Here is a 27,863-nt window from a genome sequence, read left to right as displayed (position 1 = left end):
AGAACACTTTGAAACATCAGTGATGAAATGGTGTCTGATGCAATTCTATCAGTACCATGTGTTCCCATGTGTTGATTTACTTTTGCATGTGTTTTTGACCTGTTCCACCGGAAGGACAGGATACACTCACCTTTTCGCGAACACCTGGGCCTAGATTTTCGAAACGATCGTAGAACTAAAATTATCGTTAATTTGTCGTAAGGAAATCGTAGGCTATCGTAGCATATTTTCGAAACTATCGTAGCCCTAAGATATCTTAAGATTGTCGTAAATCTAAGATAGCCCCATACCTGTCGTAAGTTTATTTTATCTTCATCCAAGATGACGGCATACTTTTCCCATAGATATTTTGCCAAACAGTTAGTCTGCTTTACGTTCAAACATTGACATTTCATTTTGTAAAACTGAGTGATTCAAATTGGCACTTCGAAAACATGAAGAACGCATCAAGGATTTCACGTCAAAAATGTTCTTAATTGCGATAGCGATCCACATAACTGTGGAGTCGATAGCTTACAATATATTTCTCTCCGAGTCCATGCTGAAGAAGTGTGAAACAACATACCTTTTCGATATTTTGGGAAGGATAAAAGCGGAAGGTGTCGGCAGGCTACAGTAATGACCGTGACCTTATTGATAACTCAGGGGGAGTTAAGAAATGTGTTGAAGCACGAGCTGATGCACACAGGTTGTTGCGTGCATTTCATGCCTCCGACAGTAAAGTTGATAAACAGCTATATTCATCGGCATGGAAATACTATAAAGAAATTTTGTGTAACTAAATCACAGTATTACAGATCAGTTTTGGTGGAAAAACTGGTGTCTTCTTTAGAAATAAGTAAAGATAAGATATTTTGGTCTTTAGTCTCAAAAAGGACTTGTGCCCCGATAGGTATCGTAGCTCTGAACGATCTGCGACAGGTTTACGATAGTTTCGAAAATCTATCTTATCTTAACCTTAAGATATCTTATCTTGGAACGTAATTTGTTAAGATAATATCTTAGCTAAGATCGTTTCGAAAATCTAGGCCCTGGTATCATCACTATTTGATTGTGATTCATAAACACATGCTCATGATATAGTCTGAATTGTACAATCGAATCTGCTTTATACACAATACAAACCATACGCACAATACACAATACACAAGACACAATAATGATTATCGATCAATAAGATCAATGAAGAACGAAGCGGGGTTTATTTCATTGTTCTATCATGACGTCATTTCGGAATATTTCCAACATACGCTCGCAACTGGATGACGTTGGGAGAAAAGGTACAGATAATCGACGTGAGGATTGTGATAATTTGCGGGAAATTCCAAATTGCACAGACCTGTTCATAAAATGGACTTGTCCGCTATTGCCGAGGTCGGATTCTAGTCAGGGAGTCATCATTATTAAAATATGGGTAAAACATTTTAAACATCCCCAAAGGGGCTGTACAAAATGGTGATATCTCACATAAGTAATAAACGACCCGTGGTCGTTGTTTATCGTACAATAACACACTGTAGGGAGAATAAACCAATCGGGACTATGCTCCTCATAGTTTATTCACTCTGCAGTGTTTTATTGAAGGATAAACAACGACCGCGAGTCATTTATATATTTAATACATGTACTTCAGCATTGATGGTGTTAATTTCATTACCACAATGTCCCGTTGAGATTCCGGGTTAGAATTGATGCCCAGTAAACTATGCTGTTCGTTAGATCGGATGGAGTGATCAGGCCCGGTGGATTGCATGTCATCATGCCCCGACGGAATTGATCGTTGCTTCTAATCAATCATTGGATTGTCTCCTCCAGATTCGATTATTTACAGGCCGTCGTCATACAAGCATTGTTTATCAATCACCATCAAATTAGTTTAGCAAACAAGCTAAAGTAGCTGATATATTTTGAAAGATGTAGGATATGCCATGGAACACAAGAATGTTATTACAATGTTCACAGTCTTACCATTGTGTTAGATAAGAAGGATTATTTCTACCTTTCAATGATCATCTTTCCCTTTGGGTGGAGCAATAGTCCAGCAGCTGCTACCTTTGGCGCCTTCACAACTTTTGAGGTACAAGCAAGCAGGCTCTTTCTTCCAAGATAAACAAAGTTTGTGTTTGTTGCCTGCCACCGTGACACATGCTCATCACATTGTTAGAATCATACAAACTAATCTGCTTAGAGCAGAATTTCTGATGAATATAGAATGGGTTTTGTATGTATTTTATTGGATGCTATTATAGTAACGTGCGTGCGTGTGGCTGTTGTTCCTGCTTGTAGTAGTCCGGACTTAGTGTGCTCTTTGAAATCTTGATGCAAAGAGCATGCTCGATTGACCTCAAAATTTGAGAAGGGAACGCTAATCCTCGAACCAGTGCCCTCAACCAACACGGGGCACAAACCACCTGGATGCCAAACTTAGTTCAACTCTTACGAGTAGCAATGGGTGCCCAGGTTTTTACCCCAGGTTCCCGAGGGGACCTCTGTTTTGGATTTCGTCCCTGGTAATTGTGAGGTGACATTAACTTAAACATTCTCACATTAATACGGAACTCATGTAAATTTGCGGCTGTTCAGTTCACGATCTACCGATCTACAGGGCGCATTTGTTGGTAACAGCAACTCATTTAACTTTCATCCCCTTCCTGTTACAGCTGTGTAAATAGAGGCTGCAAAACACTTTTGGCGTATTACATCATACTGTGTATGGTAAGAATCAGCGTCGCCACAGACGTTTCCATAAAATTACATATAGCGTGTACTGTTCCCGTATTACATACTATCACATAATGGGTAGTTAATTTATATATGATCATCAATTATTGAGGAGTTTTGTTATATCTAGTGAATTATTATGTAGGAAAATAACAATAAGCACATGTATTTATTGTTTTGAAATTTCCTGACATTGGCTATATCTTCAGTAGTATTTCAGGCCATAAGAACCAATAGAGACAGGTATGTAGTCCATAGTTTTTAAAGCCTTGACTTGTCACTGCACATTTTCCACAAACGCATCATACAGACTGAGTCTTTTTCTGTCAAAAAAAGATAACACATTTTGAACGGTTGGTCTTTTTTATTCGTGAAACGTGAACCGCCAGTTCCACAAGGAGTGCATTTTACTGTCCCTGGACCCAGGAGTAGAACGAGGACACACGAGTGTAGACACTTGGGTAGCTGCCAGAGCAGGAGCTGATACCCCATGATGTGATTCCAGTCAGCGTATTACCGCATACCAGTGGGCCACCACTGTCACCCTAAAACACAAAGTAATTTGTCAGTTAAAACCTATTTAGAGTATTTTCACACGTTAATGGAACATATGCGATGGTAATTCACAATGACAAACACGTCATACTACAACAACGTATCCGTATGATAAATCATTTCATGTGAAACAACGTAGTACACTTGCAGAGATAGCCGTAGGGCCAGTACAGGAATGGCTTATCTACGTGATTTATATGTCAACAAAGGTAGGCGTGGTAACGTGAACTCACACTGCAGGCAGATCTGCCAGACTCAAAGATACAGATGTGTCCAGAGTTGACGGTGGCACCACTGATACCAGACCATCTGCTGGAACAGTCGGTGTTGGTCAGCACGGTCATGTCGACCTTCTGAAGGTTGTTGGGGGTGCTGCCACCTCCTACGGGAACAAACACATGGTACATGTACTGCATCATTGATGTAGTATGCATAGATAGTATGGACAAATGAACTGTAACATGGTAACAAAAGACTGTACTCAATTAGGAATACTGACCACTGAGTCTTCCCCATCCGCTGATCGTACATGTTTGTCCGGCATAGTCGTTGCTACCAGAAGCCAGACTGACGGTTCCCACAGCTGAACTGCTTGTGTCCATTGAGCTTGACAGTCTCAGGACTGCGATGTCGTTAGGATAGCCAGCAGCATTACCATTGTAGTTAGGGTGCTACACGAGATTAACAGACACAATAGTGCTCAGTAGCTGACACTTGAAACTGTCAACACAATATAATTCCGATCCCTGTGTTTCCATTTCGAAATCCAAATATGAAAGTAAACTGTAGGCGATAGGCATTATGTGAAAATGTTAAATCTAAGGGACATAACTCACGTTGGTGTAGGAGGTGACTGAGGAGTACTGTTCAGTGCCATCAACATTGTTCATTCTAAGCATGCCAAAACCGAGACGGTAACTGCTGGCGCTGTGAATATCATGAGAGAGACATTTTCAGGGTTGCATGAGCATTGAGTAATTAAAACATTCCTCACACTAGTGCCACTAAACCAATAATTCAAATATTTCCTCGGAGTTTCTCTATGCTAAAACATCTGAGCTTTCATCCGGTTGTGAAAAATGGTTCTAGAAAGGGGAATGTTTAGAAATGTGTACTTTCTATGAATATGTTGGTGTTTCCTTTACCAATTATCTTCCTCATTTCAGACCAAACAAGCATCAGTGCAATACGAAGATGTCCTTATATTTTTTATTATTTTAATTAGTGACACTATGTACAAATCAGTTTTAATGTCAATTTAAGTCCAATAATACCATGGGAAAATGAGGTATGGGGACTAAACAAGTTTAATGCTTTGGGAAAAGTACACATATTTCCATGCAAATTGTGTAACAGATAATTCAGACTGATGTGAACAATCACTGTATAGGATTGGATATGGTTATGCATGTTGATGAGTATGTTGAATACCACTCTGTATTCATCATGTCACGACTACGAAGACTAGCGGATATAAGTTTTACAAAAATGGTTTCTAACCTTAATAGTATCAAGCAGATGCCTTTCTTATAGATTTTAAATTCGCATATATACACTGAACGTTATTTATTACTGTGTAATGTTTCGAATAGATCTCGCCAGATTTCGATTGTTTTTGGTTGTACCTGGGCGATATGTGCCTCATTTCGAAATAAATATATATCAGATTATTACTTTGTGTTTCCAAATGGGTTAAATTTGAGTGTCAGTTAAATTCCCCTAATAGCAGTGTAACTTTGCAAGAATTGTCAATGTTTAATTATCATGCTATAATGTATAGATTCTACCACTACCACTACTCTGAAGTAATACCTTTCTACTATAAGCCTGTGGCCTCTTCAGTGCAGATTGATAGAATCTTCCTTTTTCAAAAATAATTTTGTGGTAAACCATACACACTACTTCCTCAACGAAACTGCCGTTCAACTTTCAGGACATTCGAAATTGGAATGTCACAACGAAAACAAAATGTTTCATAAGCCAAGTTTGTTGCCGTATCGTAAAAATCATATCTTCAGAAGAAAGTGTATATTATGCAAGTCTTTGGCGAGCATAATACACATTTATCATCCAAAACTGGCTCCCACGATAGATATCGCTTGGGTGAGATCAAGCGATATCTACATTGTAGATATCGTGACAATGAAATTGCATCACAATGCTTTGTAGACCATCGTGACGTCATTGGTAACCATGACGTCACAATCAAATGACATCACTATTGGCTCTGCTACTGAAGCTCTTAGCAGTACTTTTTACACTTAAGACACTACTTTTTACTATCTACGAACTGCAAAAAACTGCAAGAATGATGTTGGATGAGAAATAAAATCTCACCCTCGTATCTTTTGCTATCAAATAAATCAACACTCATTGATATATTTGATATCCAAAGACACTCGGGTGATATTCTCTATTTGTATTCCTAATATATGAAATTTACGATACAGAAACACGCCAAGGTAATAATTCATTCAATATATAATCTCATTTTTAAGATAATCGGTGTATTTTTCTGTAAAAGGAGTAACTTTAGAAACCGCATATGACTACACTGTTAGAGTGAACCGCCCCATTATATACTATAGTGCCAAATAATGTTCAGTCATGTTTGTTTGCTGAAACACCCACACATCGGCAAACCCCTAACTAAACTTCTTCTGATCTATTCATCAAGTCGACATTGCATCGCCCCGTATGGCGCTTAAAGTCGTTCCTGCCATGTGATCTCATTAGCATATTATCGGATCGTGATATCAAGTAATATGAGAATTTACTTCTTAAGATAGTTTTTATTGTAGTTTTCTGCTTCTTGTGTTATCAGTGTACATATTTACCTGTTGGAGAGACAGTGGGCGGCAGTGAGGGCCTTGCTGGTGGTGTAGAGGACGCACCCACAGATGTGGAACCAACTGGTGCCGCTCCTCACCTGAAGACTACCTTGCCAGGGAAACTCTCCAGCAGCTGCATTGCTGCCGCCAACGATGTTGGGGCTGATCTCAGCCAGGGCCGTAGCTACAACAGCATGTATTGTGTACATGTACAATACAATGTAAGTGATTCTGGTCATATTTATTATGTTTCATCATTGGAAACCCGACCATAGTATGACAACAATAGATCAGAGACATTTGGAATAAGCATACCAACTTACCGGCCAAGGTGCAGAGAAGGATGTTGAGAAGTGCGTTCATCTTTGAGGATCGAGATGAAGTGACAATGTTTGCAGACAGGTAGTCTTTTATAGAGGTCAGGGAAGAAATCATATGTTCTTCTCCCACCATCATAAATGTGTCATTATTCATAGTGTAGCCAAACTGTTACTACCGTGAAGGTTTATGGCTCTTACTTGCGAACGTCAGCGTCACTCAACAACTCATTGAAGATGAACGTGATGTAACAATATTTCATAATATTGATTATATATCATTGATGTGCAAGGCCACATTCTATTGTACGCTTTTAAAGTTAATATTAATATGCAGCTGAATTTACAACTAACCAAATTAACTGTATAGCATATACACATTTTTAAACCATTGATTTGCGTAATTAACAGCTTAAACTGAGACTATAAGCAACAACGACAATGGTTATTTTCCCAACTTACACTATACTGCAAGTGCTAATTTAACACATATGTGTTCTCTCTCATTAGAGCAATTTGATTGGTGGGCTATCTCAAATATAAGACTTTGAATAGGGGTCACAAAGAAGCTAAGGTGGCGAATACGTCCAGGGTATTCATCATAATAGGAAAGGATGGATAAAACCCTGAATATTGTCTTACTAGTTTGTCTTGAGTATCAGTTCATTTAAGACACATGGAATGCATTGCCTATGACATTCATTTTTTGTTGTTCCAAGGTGATTCACTGCGCAGTAAGCAACCACATGTTTATGTTCACTACACTTGAAAACCTGATATTGATTACTCCACGTGGTAAACCTGGGCATTATTACGCAATTCTAGGTTGTAATTTTGCTTTTCAGAATGTAAGACCACCACAACAGCCTCCTTTATGTCACCATGGCAACTATAAGTAAGATTTATTAACACAAGAAAAAACAGATGGTGTTTTGCAAGATCTGACGACATATGTGCGTTCATGTACATACTATACAAGCGTCGTAATCCCTGGACAGCCAACGCTCAGACCGTCACTCTCCTCTGTGCTATGGCCTTCATTATAAATCTCCTCATACAATTTCGAATGCTATTACAAAGACCTCCCCATATTCAATAGAAGCCTCTGCTAAAAGCCTAGTCAATTGTACGATTCAGACTATATCTCGAGCATGTGTTTATGAATCTCTATCAAATAGTGATGATACCAAGTGTTCACGAAAAGGTGAGCGTATCCTGCCCCACCGTTAAAAACACATGCAAAGGCAAATCAATTGTTCACCTAGAAAAAACACGGGAACGCATGGTACTGATTGAATTGCGTCATGCACCATTTTGCAAACACCAAATTTGCAAATGTCTTCCATTTGTTTACTATAAAACGTTTTATATCCCGCGGGCGATGGAAAGCCAAGGCCTGTAACCCTGACAGAATCTTGTTACCCTGATCAAACAACTTTTGAGCAAGATTCGTATGACGCTCTTTGAAGTCTTCAAATCTCAAGAATGGGAGCACAACTGATGCCCATGGAGAGGCCCTCTTCTTGTATAAATATCTTACCCTAAATTTCACATGCCGTATTTGACGTAATAAGCGCCCCGCTCTAACAAGCGACCACGGGCGCTTAATACGTCGAATAGGGTGTATGTTACTCACTGCCCACATCCACTTTACAAAGGGGTGCGGGGTTCGGGAGGGGTTTACTCCATAGCCATAAACCTTCGGTAACGTCCTCCCATTGACCTTTGAATATAGACGGAGAGGCTTTTACTTTCAAGTAAATATGAACTGTCAATGCAATAGAATAACCAGCCTAGCTTTTCTGCCTAAACAGATTCCACTTGGCGTTAAGGGCAAGAAGAATTAAGGCCTGGTTTGAGGTGTTACTTTTTAGCTATATCAATTACTTCCCATCAAATTTTGATTTCCCCCTCCCCCTCGTCTCTCTCCACCCCTGCACCCCTGATGGCCACAGTACAAAGGAGAGTGACGGTCTTGGCGTCGGCTGTCCTTGGATTACGAAGCTTTTATAGTATGTACATGTACGCACATATTTCGTCAGATCTTGCAAAACAACTGCTGTTTTTTCACATGTTCATAAATATAACGAATAATTGACACGTTAAATTGAAGGAGACTGTTTTGATGGTTTTACATTCTGAAAAGCAAAATTACAACCTCGAATTGCGTAATTATGCCCAGGTTTACCACGTGGAGTAATCAATATCAGGTTTTGAACATGTGGTTGCTTACTGCTCAGTGAATCACCTTGGTACAATAAAATAAAAGAATGTCATAGGCAATACATACGCTATGTCTTTGACGAACTTATACATAAGACAAACTACTGACAATATCCAATTAAAACAATATCTGGGGTGTAATACGTCCTTATCTATTATGATAAATACCCTGGTCGTTTTCGCCACCTTAGCCTCTTTGTAAACCCTATTTAATGGCCATTATGGTAAAGATTGTCCACCAATCCAATTACTCTCATGAGAGAGAAAACATATTATATGTTAAATTGCAGTATACTTGCAGTATAGTGTAGGTTGTGAAAATAACCATTGTCGTAGTTTCTTATAGTTTTAGTTTAAGCTGTTAATTGCGCCAATTAATGTTTTAAAAATGTGTTTGTGCTATACAGTTAATTTGGTAAGTTGTAAGTTCAGCTGCATATTGATATTAACTCTAAAAGCGTATAATATTTGCCTGGCTATTATAAGATGTATAATCAATATTATGAAATACTGTTGCATCACTTGACATCTTCAATTAGTTGTTGAGTAACGCTGACGTTCGCAAGTGAGAGTCATAAACCTTCACAGTGGTATCAGTTTGGCTACACCATACAAAATGGCACATTTATGATGGTGGGAGAAGAACATATGATTTCTTCCCTGATCTATATAAAAGACTACCTGTCTGCAAACATTGTCACTTCATCTCGATCCTCAAAGATGAACGCACTTCTCAACATCCTTCTCTGTACCTTGGCCGGTAAGTTGGTATTCTTATTCAAAATATCTATATTCCAAATGCCCCTGATCAGTTACAAAAAGAACGAGCTAATGTCATACCATGGTCGGGTTTCCAGTGATGAAACATAATAAATATGACCAGGATCACTTATTTTGTATTGTACATGCACACGACACATGCTGTTGTAGCTACGGCCCTGGCTGAGATCAGCCCCAACATCGTTGGCGGCAGCAATGCAGCTGCTGGAGAGTTTCCCTGGCAAGGAAGTCTTCAGGTGAGGAGCGGAACCAGCTGGTTCCACATCTGTGGGTGCGTCCTCTACACCACCAGCAAGGCCCTCACTGCCGCCCACTGTCTCTCCAACAGGTAACAATTTATAATGGTAACACAAGAAGCAGAAAACTACAATAAAAACTATCTTAAGAAGTAAATTCTCATATTACTTGATATCACGATCCGATAATATGCTAATGAGATCACATGGCAGGAACGACTTTAAGCGCCATACGGGGCGATGCAATGTCGACTTGATGAATATATCAGAAGAAGTTTAGTTAGGGGTTTGCCGATGTGTGGGTGTTTCAGCAAACAAACATGGCTGAAAAATATTTGGCACTATAGTATATAATGGGTCGGTTCACTCTAACAGTGTAGTCATACGCGGTTTCTAAAGTAACTTCCTTTACAGAAAAATACCCCGATTATCTTAAAAATGAGATTATATATTGAAGGAATTATTACCTTGGCGTGTTTCCGTATTGTAAATTTCATATATTAGGAATACAAATAGAGAATCTCACCCGAGTGCCTTTTGATATCAAATATATCAACGAGATTTTATTTCTCATCCAACATCATTCTTGCAATATTTTCAGTTTTTAGAGAGTAATAAGCAGTGTCTTAAGTGTAAAAAGGTACTGCTAAGGGCAGACATTTGGAAACAAAAAGTTATATTCTGATATATACTTATTTCTTAATGTTTGACAAACCAGAAGAAAATGATACTCATCTTTTGCATTTTAATGACATTACGGGCAAATTGGATCCTCTGTCAAGGTGTTTGTATATTGTCCAGGTACAACCCAAAACAATCGAAAGCTAGTAGGATCTTTTCGAAATGTGTTTTACATTAAAAAGTGATAAATACTGTCCAGTGTATATATGCGTTTTAATAATCTATAAGAAATGCATATTAAATTGATATGCAGAAGTAACAAATCTGAAGAATATTTTGAAGAACTGGGGAATAATATGAGATAACCTCGATGCTTTGTTGCATGTGAGATGCTGTAAACACTCAAATACTTCTTCCCTTGATAATTGTAGAATCACGAATATTTTGGGTAACTTCCGGGTGTATTTTTTGTTTTAACTATCAAACACAACACAATTCTTATAATCAATCACTGTAGATGCCTTAAGTGTTATCGGCAAAGTGTGAAACTAATCCCTATGAAAGCTCAAACGTTGAAGCATATAATAACTGAGGAAATATTTGAATTATTAATAATTTAGTAGTGTGAGGAATGTTTTAATCACTAAATGCTCATGCAACCCTGAAAATGTCTCTCTCATGATGTTCACAGCGCCAGCAGTTACCGTCTCGGTTTTGGCATGCTTAGAATGAACAATGTTGATGGCACTGAACAGTACTCCTCAGTCACCTCCTACACCAACGTGAGTTATGTCCCTCAATTTAAACACTTTTACATAACGTCTATTGCCTGTAGTTTACTTTCATGTTTGAATTTTCAAATGGAAATGTAACAGAGGGTATTATATTGTGTTGACAGTTTCAAGTGTCAGCTACTGAGCACTATTGTGTCTGTTAATCTCGTGTAGCACCCTAACTACAATGGTAATGCTGCTGGCTATCCTAACGACATCGCAGTCCTGAGGCTCACAAGCTCAATGGACACAAGCAGTTCAGCTGTGGGAACCGTCAGTCTGGCTTCTGGTAGCAACGACTATGCCGGACAAACATGTACGATCAGCGGATGGGGAAGACTCAGTGGTCAGTATTCCTAATTGAGTACAGTCTTTCGTTACCATGTTACAGTTCATTTGTGTATACGATCTATGCATGCTACATCAATGTGGCAGTACATTTAACATGTGTTTGTTCCCGTAGGAGGTGGCAGCACCCCCAACAACCTTCAGAAGGTCGACATGACCGTGCTGACCAACACCGACTGTTCCAGCAGATGGTCTGGTATCAGTGGTGCCACCGTCAACTCTGGACACATCTGTATCTTTGAGTCTGGCAGATCTGCCTGCAGTGTGAGTTCACGTTACCACGCCTACATTTGTTGACATATAAATCACGTAGATAAGCCATTCCTGCACTAGCCCTACGGCTACCTCTGCAAGTGAACTACGTTGTTCACAAAAACATGATTTATCATACGGATACGTTGTTGTAGTATTACATGTTTTTCATTATGAATTACCATCTTATATCTTCCATTACACATCTTATAACATGTGATAATAATCTAGATAGGTTTTAACTGACAAATTACTTTGTGTTTTAGGGTGACAGTGGTGGCCCGCTGGTATGCGGTAATACGCTGACTGGAATCACATCATGGGGTATCAGCTCCTGCTCTGGCAGCTACCCCAGTGTCTACACTCGTGTGTCCTCCTTCTACTCCTGGGTCCAGGGACAGTAAAATACACTCCTTGTGGAACTGGCGGTTCACGTTTCACGAATAAAATAAACCAACCATTCAAAATGTGTTATCCTTTTTTGGCAGAAAAAGAATCAGTCTGTATGATACATTTGTGGAAAAATTGCTGTGACAAATCAACGCTTTATCTACAGACAATGGGATTCAACAACTGTACTTGCATTAACGTAATTCACAGCCACGGTTTTTTTTTGGTGTATTCCTCAATGATCCAGCGAAAACAACAATGTACCACTTTAAAACAGTCAAAACTATATTCAATAAGCATGTATTTATAGTTCATCCCCAAAAATAACATATATTGTATAATTGTTTAAAACACCAGTAATACAATTATCAAGTTCATACCAAAATAAGAAACACCTTACGTAATTTGGTTTAAATATCATGCTCCAGTCTGAAAGAATAGATTCTTGGCAAGACCAATCAGAGATTGATATTGTGAGCCACGTCCAACAACCTCTGTTGGAGTTCAATGACACACAATTAGTCTTCAATTTGCCTCCCATTAGGCAGCTGTTGGTACTACCATGGATTATTAGGGACTAATTCTAACCCGGAATCTAAATGGAAATAGATATATCAAACAGCCTTTGTTACTAATTACGACTCACATCTTCATCATTGCGCAGTTAACAGGTACAGTACAATTTTTGAAATATATAACATATAAAATTTATTTGGTTCTACAATTATTGAACATAATATAGTTCAATTTCATTCTGTACAGTACATGGCAAAATATGGAGATCGGAAACCGAACGAATATGTTTGCTATCAATTTCATTGTATTTTTCATTGGTGCACATTGGCTACACCTATCTCACCTTAATAATCGACAAACGATGACCAACTCACTGACAATATATTGTAATAACTTTTGACTATTACCATTCACAAGCCTATCACCACACCACCAAGGACCAAGTACCGCAAACACCCCGTTATAGCGCGATGCGAGACTCTACACGTTTTTATTAGAAGGGTGACGAATATATTTATCGTAAAATGATGAATTGATTCTTTGGGGAAAATATTAAAAATACACATTGTAAGCGCTTTGTTATAATATAACTTTAGAGAACAGCAACAACCAGATGATCCCCATTCAGTCAGAGCTAATTAGGCCTATTCGTAATTGGCAAGCATGTTTCTGTCTCTTCCCGAAAATACAATTTAATAACATCATTTAGCGCTTTAGACTAGGGCGATAACTAGCAGCCTACAGGTGATCAACCTGAAAATACTTCCATTGTTTTGATTACCTCTTTTCGCTGTATAAGAGAAATCTACTCAACCTTTCCAACGGGCTGAAATGAGCGAAATTGTTTCACAAAAATCAAAGTCAAGATGAGTACACGTACAGTAAACTTTAAATAGAAATTATTTCAGAAATAATGCGGAAGAAATGGCGATAACAGTCAGTGGTCAGTAGGCGATGTATACGTTAGGTTAGAATGTCGTAATTTCGTACAGTGGGATCTAAAACCGAACGTAATATTACGGCAACAAATAGTGAGTGAGTGAGTTTAAACTTTAACATCCCATCGGCATTATTTCGACTAAAAGAAAAACAAAACTCCGCCCGACTTAATTCTGAACCAACATATACGGCTTGCGCTTGATAATTACCCTTTGTATCCACCATAATATTAATAATATGGGAAAAACCCTTGGGCTTCCTTCACCACTATATACATCATGGTCTGTGTATCAAATATTAATATCAACTATTGCTCCACACAAAGGGAAAGTTGATCATTGGACAGTAAAAGTATCCCTCTTTTCTAACACACCAGTAAAACTGTAAACATGGTAATAACATTTTTGTGCTCCAAGGCATAACCTACATCTTTCAGAATATATCCTCCACTTTAGCTTCTGTTTCTTAAGTTTTTTATATAGTGATTCATATACAAATGCTTGTGATATAGTCGAAATCGTACAAATGCTTTTAGTTGAGATTTATTAAGATTATGGAAAGGGTTTTGTTGCTTTGATTTAACAAAGCGATCCAGCTGTTATGGAGACATATAAAGTCATCCATTGTGTCATGACGTCAGAGCGTTTCACACGAAACAAATAACTGCGAAATAATGTTGTTTGCACATCTGTTTGTTGCTTAACGCCAGCAGCATACCAGCTGTATGACGGCGGCCTGTAAATAGTCCATGGCACGATGACACGCTATCGACCAAGTCACCGAACACGAACACCCAATCCTCTCACGACCAGCCTTAGTTGCTGAGTATCAATTCTAACCAAGAAAACACAGAATGATAACCATTTTTTAATAAACTCCGGAAAAATACCAATAACTGTCTACGTTGATATACATTAAACGCGGCTAAATTCGGGAATCAAATGCTCAGAAACTGCATCTCCGAAATAATTTTAAGTAGTAAAAGGGAAGCCAAACTCGTGTAAATTGCCAGTCCCAGGAGATTTGACACAATTTGTACAAACATGACTATCTGCCTGCCTGATGTATATTAAAGTATTACATTGTGAATATACATGTATATCCTCATTACGCATACACATATGCATTTGCCCAGTCTCATGCAAAGTACAAATTACAGCTTCTAGCCAGGATAGGGGCGATCGGGTAGCCTAGTGGTTAAAGCGTTGGCTCGTCACGCTGAAGACCCGGTTTCGATTCCCGACATGGGTACAATGTGTGATGCCCATATCTGGTGTCCCCCGACGTGATATTGCTGGGATATTGCTAAAAGCGGTGAAAAACCACACTCACTCACTCAATCACTCACTCTAGCCAGGATATAAAGATAACAGTGTCAATGAATAACACATTCATATCCCTGAAAGATGGTCTATGGGCAATGCTGCCACGCCGTCATATAGCTGATAAACTGTTCAAAGCGTCGTTAATCCAAATAAATTAAAAGCGACAAAATATTTTCCTTAATCTTAATAAACCTCAATCTCACGATCGTACTGGTACGATTCCGACCATTATCACAACCATGTGTTTATCAATCACCATCAAATAAGATTAGCAAATTAGCTACAGTAACGGATTTATTTTGAAAAATGTAGGATATGCCATGGAACACAAGAATGTTATTACAATGTTCACAGTCTTACCATTGTGTTAGATGAGAAGAATTATTTCTACCATCAAATGATCAACTTTCCCTTTGGGTGGAGCAATAGTCCAGCAGCTGCTACCTTTGGCGCCTTCACAACTTTTGAGGTACAAGCGAGCATGATCTTTCTTCCAAGATAAACAAAGTTTGTGTTTGTTGCCTGCCACCGTGACACATGCTCATCACATTGTTAGAATCATACACACTAATCTGCTTAGAGCAGAATTTCTGTTGAATATAGAATTGGTTTTGTATGTATTTTATTGGATGCTGATTATGTTTCACTTTGAACAAGAACGGAGTCTTCTTAGATATCCGTGGAAGATGGTGTGAAGATAATATGATAGAAGATAATGGTGACAAACAATGGTGACAACCCTTTGCTCTTGTTATGCTTTCAGTTGTGGTCATTTGGTTTTAACTACTGTCGACAAGACCATTTGAATCGTGAGATGAAATGAGGTTTAACGTCACGTTCAAGAGTATTGCAATTATATAGTAACGTGCGTGCGTGTGTGTGTCTGTTGTGGCTGCTTGTACTAGTCCGGACTTAATTCGCTCTTTGAAATCTTGATGCAAAGAGCATGCTCGATTGACTTCAAAATTTGATAGAGGAACGTTATTCCTAGAACCAGTGCCCTCAACCAAAACAGGGGCACAAACCACCTGGATGCCAAACTTAGTTCAACTCTTACGAGTAGCAATGGATGCCCAGGTTTTTACCCCAGGTTACCGAGGGGTCCTCTGTTTTGGATTTCGTTCCTTGTAATTGCGAGGTGACATTTACTTAAACATTCTCACATTTACTAGGGAACTCATGAAAATTGGCGGCTGTTCAGTTCACGATCTACCGATCTACAGGGCGCATTTGTTGGTAACAGCAACTCATTTAACTTTCATCCCCTTCCTGTTACAGCTGTGTAAATAGAGGCTACAAAACACTTTTGGCGTATTACATCATACTGTGTATGGTAAGAATCAGCGTCGCCGTTTCCATAAAATTACATATAGCGTGTACTGTTCACGTATTACATACTATCACATAATGGGTGGTTAATGTGTATGTGATCATCAATTATTGAGGAGTTTTGTTATATCTAGTGAGTTATTATGTAGGAAAATAACAATAAGCCCATGTATTTATTGTTTTGAAATTTCCTGACATTGGCTATATCTTCAGTAGTATTTCAGGCCATAAGAACCAATAGAGACAGGTATGTAGTTTTTAAAGCCTTGACTTGTCACTGCACATTTTCCTCAAACGCATCATACAGACTGGGTCTTTTTCTGTCAAAAAAAGATAACACACTTTGAACGGTTGGTCTATTTTATTCGTGAAATGTGAACTGCCAGTTCCACAAGGAGTGCATTTTACTGTCCCTGGACCCAGGAGTAGAAGGAGGACACACGAGTGTAGACACTGGGGTAGCTGCCAGAGCAGGAGCTGATACCCCATGATGTGATTCCAGTCAGCGTATTACCGCATACCAGCGGGCCACCACTGTCACCCTAAAACACAAAGTAATTTGTCAGTTAAAACCTATATTAGAGTATTATCACACGTTAATGGAACATATGCGATGGTAATTCACAATGACAAACACGTCATACTACAACAACGTATCCGTATGATAAATCATTTCATGTGAAACAACGTAGTACACTTGCAGAGATAGCGGTAGGGCTAGTGCAGGAATGGCTTATCTACGTGATTCATATGTCAACAACGGTAGGCGTGGTAACGTGAACTCACACTGCAGGCAGATCTGCCAGACTCAAAGATACAGATGTGTCCAGTGTTGATAGTGGCACCACTGATACCAGACCATCTGCTGGAACACTCGTTGTTGGTCAGCACGGTCATGTCGACCTTCTGAAGGTTATTGGGGGTGCTGCCACCTCCTACGGGAACAAACACATGGTACATGTACTGCCACATTGATGTAGTCTGCATAGTTAGTATGGACAAATGAACTGTGACATGGTAACAAAAGACTCTACTCAATTAGGAATACTGACCACTGAGTCTTCCCCATCCGCTGATCGTACATGTTTGTCCGGCATAGTCGTAGCTACCAGAAGCCAGACTGACGGTTCCCACAGCTGAACTGCTTGTGTCCATTGAGCTTGTGAGCCTCAGGACTGCGATGTCGTTAGGATAGCCAGCAGCATTACCATTGTAGTTAGGGTGCTACACGAGATTAACAGACACAATAGTGCTCAGTAGCTGACACTTGAAACTGTCAACACAATATAATTCCGATCCCTGTGTTTCCATTTCGAAATCCAAATATGAAAGTAAACTGTAGGCGATAGGCATTATGTGAAAATGTTAAATCTAAGGGACATAACTCACGTTGATGTAGGAGGTGACTGAGGAGTACTGTTCAGTGCCATCAACATTGTTCATTCTAAGCATGCCAAAACCGAGACGGTAACTGCTGGCGCTGTGAATATCATGAGAGAGACATTTTCAGGGTTTCATGAGCATTGAGTAATTAAAACATTCCTCACACTAGTGCCACTAAACCAATAATTCAAATATTTCCTCGGAGTTTCTCTATGCTAAAACATCTGAGCTTTCATCCGGTTGTGAAAAATGGTTCTAGAAAGGGGAATGTTTAGAAATGTGTACTTTCTATGAATATGTTGGTGTTTCCTTTACCAATTATCTTCCTCATTTCAGACCAAACAAGCATCAGTGCAATACGAAGATGTCGTCATATTTTTTATTATTTTAATTAGTGACACTATGTACAAATCAGTTTTAATGTCAATTTAAGTCCAATAATACCATGGGAAAATGAGGTATGGGGACTAAACAAGTTTAATGCTTTGGGAAAAGTACACATATTTCCATGCAAATTGTGTAACAGATAATTCAGGCTGATGTGAACAATCACTGTATAGGATTGGATATGGTTATGCATGTTGATGAGTATGTTGAATACCACTCTGTATTCATCATGTCATGACTACGAAGACTAGCGGATATAAGTTTTACAAAAATGGGTTCAAACCTTAATAGTATCAAGCAGATGCCTTTCTTATAGATTATTAAATTCGCATATATACACTGAACGTTATTTATTACTGTGTAATGTTTCGAATAGATCTCGCCAGATTTCGATTGTTTTTGGTTGTACCAGGACAACATGTGCCTCATTTCGAAATAAATATATATCAGATTATTACTTTGTGTTTCCAAATGTGTTAAATTTGAGTGTCAGTTAAATTCCCCTAATAGCAGTGTAACTTTGCAAGAATTGTCAATGTTTAATTATCATGCTATAATGTATAGATTCTACCACTACACTACCACTGCTCTGAAGTAATACCTTAGTACTATAAGCCTGTGGCCTCTTCAGTGCAGATTGATAGAATCTTCCTTTTTCAAAAATAATTTTGTGGTAAACCATACACACTACTTCCTCAACGAAACTACGGTTCAACTTTCAGGACATTCGAAATTGGAATGTCACAACGAAAACAAAATGTTTCATAAGCCAAGTTTGTTGCCGTATCGTAAAAATCATATCTTCAGAAGAAAGTGTATATTATGCAAGTCTTTGGCGAGCATAATACACATTTATCATCCAAAACTGGCTCCCATGATAGATATCGCTTGGGTGAGATCAAGCGATATCTACATTGTAGATATCGTGACAATGAAATTGCATCACAATGCTTTGTAGACCATCGTGACGTCATTGGTAACCATGACGTCACAATCAAATGACATCACTACTGGCTCTGCTACTGAAGCTCTTAGCAGTACTTTTTACACTTAAGACACTACTTTTTACTATCTACGAACTGCAAAAAATTGCAAGAATGATGTTGGATGAGAAATAAAATCTCACCCTCGTATCTTTTGATATCAAATAAATCAACACTCATTGATATATTTGATATCCAAAGACACTCGGGTGATATTCTCTATTTGTATTCCTAATATATGAAATTTACGATACAGAAACACGCCAAGGTAATAATTCCTTCAATATATAATCTCATTTTTAAGATAATCGGGGTATTTTTCTGTAAAAGGAGTAACTTTAGAAACCGCGTATGACTACACTGTTTGAGTGAACCATCCCATTATATGATATAGTGCCAAATAATTTTCAGCCATGTTTGTCTACTGAAACACCCACAAATCGGCAAACCCCTAAATAAACTTCTGATTTATTCATCAAGTAGACACTGCATCGCCCCGTATGGCGCTTAAAGTCGTCCCGACCATGTGATCTCATTAGCATGTTATCGGATCGTGATATCAAGTAATAGGAGTTTTACTTCTTAACATGGTTTAATTGTAGTTTTCTGCTTCTTGTGTTATCAGTGTACATATTTACCTGTTGGAGAGACAGTGGGCGGCAGTGAGGGCCTTGCTGGTGGTGTAGAGGACGCAGCCACAGATGTGGAACCAGCTGGTTCCGCTCCTCACCTGAAGACTTCCTTGCCAGGGAAACTCTCCAGCAGCTGCATTGCTGCCGCCAACGATGTTGGGGCTGATCTCAGCCAGGGCCGTAGCTACAACAGCATGTATTGTGTACATGTACAATACAATGTAAGTGATTCTGGTCATATTTATTATGTTTTATCATTGGAAACCCGACCATAGTATGACAACAATAGATCAGAGACATTTGGAATAAGCATACCAACTTACCGGCCAAAGTGCAGAGAAGGATGTTGAGAAGTGCGTTCATCTTTGAGGATCGAGATGTGTCGAAACTGTTACTACCGTGAAGGTTTATGGCTCTTACTTGCGAACGTCAGCGTCACTCAACAACTCATGGAAGATGAACGTGATGTAACAATATTTCATAATATTGATTATATATCATTGATGTGCAAGGCCACATTCTATTGTACGCTTTTAAAGTTAATATTAATATGCAGCTGAATTTACAACTAAATAAATTAACTGTATAGCATATACACATTTTTAAACCATTGATTTGCGTAATTAACAGCTTAAACTGAGACTATAAGCAACAACGACAATGGTTATTTTCCCAACTTACACTATACTGCAAGTGCTAATTTAACACATATGTGTTCTCTCTCATTAGAGCAATTTGATTGGTGGGCTATCTCAAATATAAGACTTTGAATAGGGGTCACAAAGAAGCTAAGGTGGCGAATACGTCCAGGGTATTCATCATAATAGGAAAGGATGGATAAAACCCTGAATATTGTCTTACTAGTTTGTCTTGAGTATCAGTTCATTTAAGACACATGGAATGCATTGCCTGTGACATTCATTTTTTGTTATTCCAAGGTGATTCACTGCGCAGTAAGCAACCACATGTTTATGTTCACTACACTTGAAAACCTGATATTGATTACTCCACGTGGTAAACCTGGGCATAATTACGCAATTCTAGGTTGTAATTTTGCTTTTCAGAATGTAAGACCACCACAACAGCCTCCTTTATGTCACCATGGCAACTATAAGTAAGATTCATTAACACAAGAAAAAACAGATGGTGTTTTGCAAGATCTGACGACATATGTGCGTACATGTACATACTATACAAGCGTCGTAATCCCTGGACAGCCAACGCTCAGACCGTCACTCTCCTCTGTGCTATGGCCTTCATTATAAATCTCCTCATACAATTTCGAATGCTATTACAAAGACCTCCCCATATTCAATAGAAGCCTCTGCTAAAAGCCTAGTCAATTGTACGATTCAGACTATATCTCGAGCATGTGTTTATGAATCTCTATCAAATAGTGATGATACCAAGTGTTCACGAAAAGGTGAGCGTATCCTGCCCCACCGTTAAAAACACATGCAAAGGCAAATCAATTGTTCACCTAGAAAAAAACACGGGAACGCATGGTACTGATTGAATTGCGTCATGCACCATTTTGCAAACACCAAATTTGCTAATGTCTTCCATTTGTTTACTATAAAACGTTTTTCTATCCCGCGGGCGATGGAAAGCCAAGGCCTGTAACCCTGACAGAATCTTGTTACCCTGATCAAACAACTTTTGAGCAAGATTCGTATGACGCTCTTTGAAGTCTTCAAATCTCAAGAATGGGAGCACAACTGGTGCCCATGGAGAGGCCCTCTTCTTGTATAAATATCTTACCCTAAATTTCACATGCCGTATTTGACGTAATAAGCGCCCCGCTCTAACAAGCGACCACGGGCGCTTAATACGTCGAATAGGGTGTATGTTACTCACTGCCCACATCCACTTTACAAAGGGGTGCGGGGGTACGGGAGGGGTTTACTCCATAGCCATAAACCTCCGGTAACGTCCTCCCATTGACCTTTGAATATAGACGGAGAGGCTTTTACTTTCAAGTAAATATGAACTGTCAATGCAATAGAATAACCAGCCTAGCTTTTCTGCCTAAACAGATTCCACTTGGCGTTAAGGGCAAGAAGAATTAAGACCTGGTTTGAACCGTTACTTTTTAGCTATATCAATTACTTCCCATCAAATTTTGATTTCCCCCTCCCCCTCGTCTCTCTCCATCCCTGCACCCCTGATGGCCACAGTACAAAGGAGAGTGACGGTCTTGGCGTCGGCTGTCCTTGGATTACGAAGCTTTTATAGTATGTACATGTACGCACATATTTCGTCAGATCTTGCAAAACAACTGCTGTTTTTTCACATGTTCATAAATATAACGAATAATTGACACGTTAAATTGAAGGAGACTGTTTTGATGGTTTTATATTCTGAAAAGCAAAATTACAACCTCGAATTGCGTAATTATGCCCAGGTTTACCACGTGGAGTAATCAATATCAGGTTTTGAACATGTGGTTGCTTACTGCTCAGTGAATCACCTTGGTACAATAAAATAAAAGAATGTCATAGGCAATACATACGATATGTCTTTGACGAACTTATACATAAGACAAACTACTGACAATATCCAATTAAAACAATATCTGGGGTGTAATACGTCCTTATCTATTATGATGAATACCCTGGTCGTTTTCGCCACCTTAGCCTCTTTGTAAACCCTATTTAAAGGCCATTATGGTAAAGATTGTCCACCAATCCAATTACTCTCATGAGAGAGAAAACATATTATATGTTAAATTGCAGTATACTTGCTGTATAGTGTAGGTAGTGAAAATAACCATTGTCGTAGTTTCTTATAGTTTTAGTTTAAGCTGTTAATTGCGCCAATTAATGTTTTAAAAATGTGTTTGTGCTATACAGTTAATTTGGTAAGTTGTAAGTTCAGCTGCATATTGATATTAACTCTAAAAGCGTATAATATTTGCCTGGCTATTATAAGATGTATAATCAATATTATGAAATACTGTTGCATCACTTGACATCTTCAATTAGTTGTTGAGTAACGATGACGTTCGCAAGTGAGAGTCATAAACCTTCACACTGGTATCAGTTTGGCTACACCATGCAAAATGGCACATTTATGATGGTGGGAGAAGAACATATGATTTCTTCCCTGATCTATATAAAAGACTACCTGTCTGCAAACATTGTCACTTCATCTCGATCCTCAAAGATGAACGCACTTCTCAACATCCTTCTCTGTACCTTGGCCGGTAAGTTGGTATTCTTATTCAAAATATCTATATTCCAAATGCCCCTGATCAGTTACAAAAAGAACGAGCTAATGTCATACCATGGTCGGGTTTCCAGTGATGAAACATAATAAATATGACCAGGATCACTTATTTTGTATTGTACATGCACACGACACATGCTGTTGTAGCTACGGCCCTGGCTGAGATCAGCCCCAACATCGTTGGCGGCAGCAATGCAGCTGCAGGAGAGTTTCCCTGGCAAGGAAGTCTTCAGGTGAGGAGCGGAACCAGCTGGTTCCACATCTGTGGGTGCGTCCTCTACACCACCAGCAAGGCCCTCACTGCAGCCCACTGTCTCTCCAACAGGTAACAATTTATAATGGTAACACAAGAAGCAGAAAACTACAATAAAAACTATCTTAAGAAGTAAATTCTCCTATTACTTGATATCACGATCCGATAATATGCTAATGAGATCACATGGCAGGAACGACTTTAAGCGCCATACGGGGCGATGCAATGTCGACTTGATGAATAGATCAGAAGAAGTTTAGTTAGGGGTTTGCCGATGTGTGGGTGTTTCAGCAAACAAACATGGCTGAAAATTATTTGGCACTATAGTATATAATGGGTCGGTTCACTCTAACAGTGTAGTCATACGCGGTTTCTAAAGTAACTTCCTTTACAGAAAAATACCCCGATTATCTTAAAAATGAGATTATATATTGAAGGAATTATTACCTTGGCGTGTTTCCGTATTGTAAATTTCATATATTAGGAATACAAATAGAGAATCTCACCCGAGTGCCTTTTGATATCAAATATATCAACGAGATTTTATTTCTCATCCAACATCATTCTTGCAATATTTTCAGTTTTTAGAGAGTAATAAGCAGTGTCTTAAGTGTAAAAAGGTACTGCTAAGGGCAGACATTTGGAAACAAAAAGTTATATTCTGATATATACTTATTTCTTAATGTTTGACAAACCAGAAGAAAATGATACTCATCTTTTGCATTTTAATGACATTACGGGCAAATTGGATCCTCTGTCAAGGTGTTTGTATATTGTCCAGGTACAACCCAAAACAATCGAAAGCTAGTAGGATCTTTTCGAAATGTGTTTTACATTAAAAAGTGATAAATACTGTCCAGTGTATATATGCGTTTTAATAATCTATAAGAAATGCATATTAAATTGATATGCAGAAGTAACAAATCTGAAGAATATTTTGAAGAACTGGGGAATAATATGAGATAACCTCGATGCTTTGTTGCATGTGAGATGCTGTAAACACTCAAATACTTCTTCCCTTGATAATTGTAGAATCACGAATATTTTGGGTAACTTCCGGGTGTATTTTTTGTTTTAACTATCAAACACAACACACTTCTTATAATCAATCACTGTAGATGCCTTAAGTGTTATCGGCAAAGTGTGAAACTAATCCCTATGAAAGCTCAAATGTTGAAGCATAATTATAATAACTGAGGAAATATTTGAATTATTAATAATTTAGTAGTGTGAGGAATGTTTTAATCAGTAAATGCTCATGCAACCCTGAAAATGTCTCTCTCGTGATGTTCACAGCGCCAGCAGTTACCGTCTCGGCTTTGGCATGCTTAGAATGAACAATGTTGATGGCACTGAACAGTACTCCTCAGTCACCTCCTACACCAACGTGAGTTATGTCCCTCAATTTAAACACTTTTACATAACGTCTATTGCCTGTAGTTTACTTTCATGTTTGAATTTTCAAATGGAAATGTAACAGAGGGTATTATATTGTGTTGACAGTTTCAAGTGTCAGCTACTGAGCACTATTGTGTCTGTTTATCTCGTGTAGCACCCTAACTACAATGGTAATGCTGCTGGCTATCCTAACGACATCGCAGTCCTGAGGCTCACAAGCTCAATGGACACAAGCAGTTCAGCTGTGGGAACCGTCAGTCTGGCTTCTGGTAGCTACGACTATGCCGGACAAACATGTACGATCAGCGGATGGGGAAGACTCAGTGGTCAGTATTCCTAATTGAGTACAGTCTTTCGTTACCATGTTACAGTTCATTTGTGTATACGATCTATGCATACTACATCAATGTGGCAGTACATTTAACATGTGTTTGTTCCCGTAGGAGGTGGCAGCACCCCCAACAACCTTCAGAAGGTCGACATGACCGTGCTGACCAACACCGACTGTTCCAGCAGATGGTCTGGTATCAGTGGTGCCACCGTCAACTCTGGACACATCTGTATCTTTGAGTCTGGCAGATCTGCCTGCAGTGTGAGTTCACGTTACCACGCCTACATTTGTTGACATATAAATCACGTAGATAAGCCATTCCTGCACTAGCCCTACGGCTACCTCTGCAAGCGAACTACGTTGTTCACAAAAACATGATTTATCATACGGATACGTTGTTGTAGTATTACATGTTTTTCATTATGAATTACCATCTTATATCTTCCATTACACATCTTATAACATGTGATAATAATCTAGATAGGTTTTAACTGACAAATTACTTTGTGTTTTAGGGTGACAGTGGTGGCCCGCTGGTATGCGGTAATACGCTGACTGGAATCACATCATGGGGTATCAGCTCCTGCTCTGGCAGCTACCCAAGTGTCTACACTCGTGTGTCCTCCTTCTACTCCTGGGTCCAGGGACAGTAAAATACACTCCTTGTGGAACTGGCGGTTCACGTTTCACGAATAAAATAAACCAACCATTCAAAATGTGTTATCCTTTTTTGGCAGAAAAAGAATCAGTCTGTATGATACATTTGTGGAAAAATTGCTGTGACAAATCAACGCTTTATCTACAGACAATGGGATTCAACAACTGTACTTGCATTAACGTAATTCACAGCCACGGTTTTTTTTGGTGTATTCCTCAATGATCCAGCGAAAACAACAATGTACCACTTTAGAACAGTCAAAACTATATTCAATAAGCATGTATTTATAGTTCATCCCCAAAAATAACATATATTGTATAATTGTTTAAAACACCAGCAATACAATTATCAAGTTCATACAAAAATAAGAAACACCTTACGTAATTTGGTTTAAATATCATGCTCCAGTCTAAAAGAATGGATTCTTGGCAAGACCATTAAGGGATTGATATTGTGAGCCACGTCCAACAACCTCTGTCGGAGTTCAATGACACACAATTAGTCTTCAATTTGCCTCCCATTAGGCAGCTGTTAGTACTACCATGGATTATTAGGGACTAATTCTAACCCGGAATCAAAGCTACAGTTCAATTTTGAAATATATATCATTTAAAAAAAATTTGGAACTACAATTATTGAACTAATATAGTTCAATTTAATTCTGTACAGTACATGGCAAAATATGGAGATCGGAAACCGAACGAATATGTTTGCTATCAATTTCATTGTATTTTTCATTGGTGCACATTGGCTACACCTATCTCACCTTAATAATCGACAAACGATGACCAACTCACTGACAAAATATTGTAATAACTTTTGACTATTACCATTGACAAGCGTATCACCACACCACCAAGGACCAAGTATCGCAAACACCCCGTTATAGCGCGACGCGAGACTCTACACGTGTTTATTAGAAGGGAGACGAATATATTTATCGTAAAATGATGAATTGATTCTTTGGGGAAAATATTAAAAATACACATTCTAAGCGCTGTGCTAAAATACAACTTTAGAGAACAGCAACAACCAGATGATCCCCATTCAGTCAGAGCTAATTAGGCCTATTCGTAATTGGCAATCATGTTTCTGTCTCTTCCCGAAAATACAATTTAATAACATCATTTAGCGCTTTAGACTATGGCGATAACATGGAGACATATAAAGTCATCCATTGTGTCATGACGTCAGAGCGTTTCAAGTGACAAATCTGTCACACATCTGTTCAAGCACACGAAACAAATAACCGCTAAATAATGTTGTTTGCACATTTGTTTGTTGCTTAACGCCAGCAGCATACCAGCTGTATGACGGCGGCCTGTAAATAGTCAAAGCACGATGACACGCTATCGACCAAGTCACCGAACACGAACACCCAATCCTCGACCAGCCTTAGTCGCTGAGTATCAATTCTAACCAAGAATACACAGAATGATAACAATTTATTAATAAACTCCGGAAAAATACCAATAACTGTCTACGTTGATATACATTAAACGCGGCTAAATTCGGGAATCAAATGCTCAGAAACTGCATCTCCGAAATAATTGTAAGTAGTAAAAGGGAAGCCAAACTCGTGTAAATCGCCAGTCCCCGGAGATTTGACATAATTTGTACAAACATGACTGTCTGCCTGCTAATCATATATATTTTGATGTATATTAAAGTATTACATGGTGAATATACATGTATATCCTCATTACGCATACACATATGCATTTGCCCAGTCTCATGCAAAGAACAAATTACAGCTTCTAGCCAGGATAGGGGCGATCGGGTAGCCTAGTGGTTCAAGCGTTGGCTCGTCACGCCGAAGACCCGGTTTCGATTCCCGACATGGCTACAATGTGTGAAGCCCATATCTGGTGTCCCCCGATGTGATATTGGTGGGATATTGCTAAAAGCGGTGAAAAAACACACTCACTCACTCACTCACTCTAGCCAGGATATAAGGATAACAGTGTTAATGAATAGCACATTCATATCCATGAAAGAGGGTCTATGGGCAATGCAAACAATATAATATTGTGATCCTCAATGGAACCGATTGATAGCTTAACGATTTAATTGCATATTCGCTACATCATCTTTTAATATCCCCCTGCATCGCACCCGGCTTTCCTCCCACATTAAGCTGCCACGCCCACATAGCTGACAAACTGTTCAAAGCGTCTTTAATCCAAATAAATCAAAGCGACAAAATCTTTTCTTAATCCTAATGAAAAAATCTCAAATGAAAGTACTGGTACGATTCCGACCATTATCACAACCATGTGTTTATCAATCACCATCAAATAAGATTAGCAAATTAGCTACAGTAACGGATTTATTTTGAAAGATGTAGGATATGCCATGGAACACAAGAATGTTAATACCATGTTCACAGTTTTACCATTGTGTTAGATAAGAAGAATTATTTCTACCATCAAATGATCAACTTTCCCTTTGGGT

The 27,863-nt window shown here is 38.7% G+C and overlaps 4 pseudogenes; 2 read left to right on the top strand and 2 right to left on the bottom strand.

Moving 5' to 3' along the window:
* Positions 1-3,086: 3,086 nt before the first annotated feature.
* Positions 3,087-6,470, bottom strand: LOC139475830 (chymotrypsin-like serine proteinase; annotated as a pseudogene).
* A 2,888-nt stretch (positions 6,471-9,358) lies between these two features.
* LOC139475847 (chymotrypsin-like serine proteinase) lies at positions 9,359-12,108 on the top strand (annotated as a pseudogene).
* A 4,412-nt stretch (positions 12,109-16,520) lies between these two features.
* On the bottom strand, positions 16,521-19,904 carry LOC139475913 (chymotrypsin-like serine proteinase; annotated as a pseudogene).
* A 2,793-nt stretch (positions 19,905-22,697) lies between these two features.
* LOC139475788 (chymotrypsin-like serine proteinase) lies at positions 22,698-25,448 on the top strand (annotated as a pseudogene).
* Positions 25,449-27,863: the final 2,415 nt, after the last annotated feature.

Source organism: Haliotis cracherodii, unplaced genomic scaffold (genome assembly GCF_022045235.1).
Source record: "Haliotis cracherodii isolate W230 unplaced genomic scaffold, xgHalCrac1.p SCAF_3, whole genome shotgun sequence".
Classification (NCBI taxonomy): domain Eukaryota; kingdom Metazoa; phylum Mollusca; class Gastropoda; order Lepetellida; family Haliotidae; genus Haliotis; species Haliotis cracherodii.
Note: the sequence above shows the minus strand (reverse complement) of the source record. Positions and strands in the feature narration are given on the sequence as shown.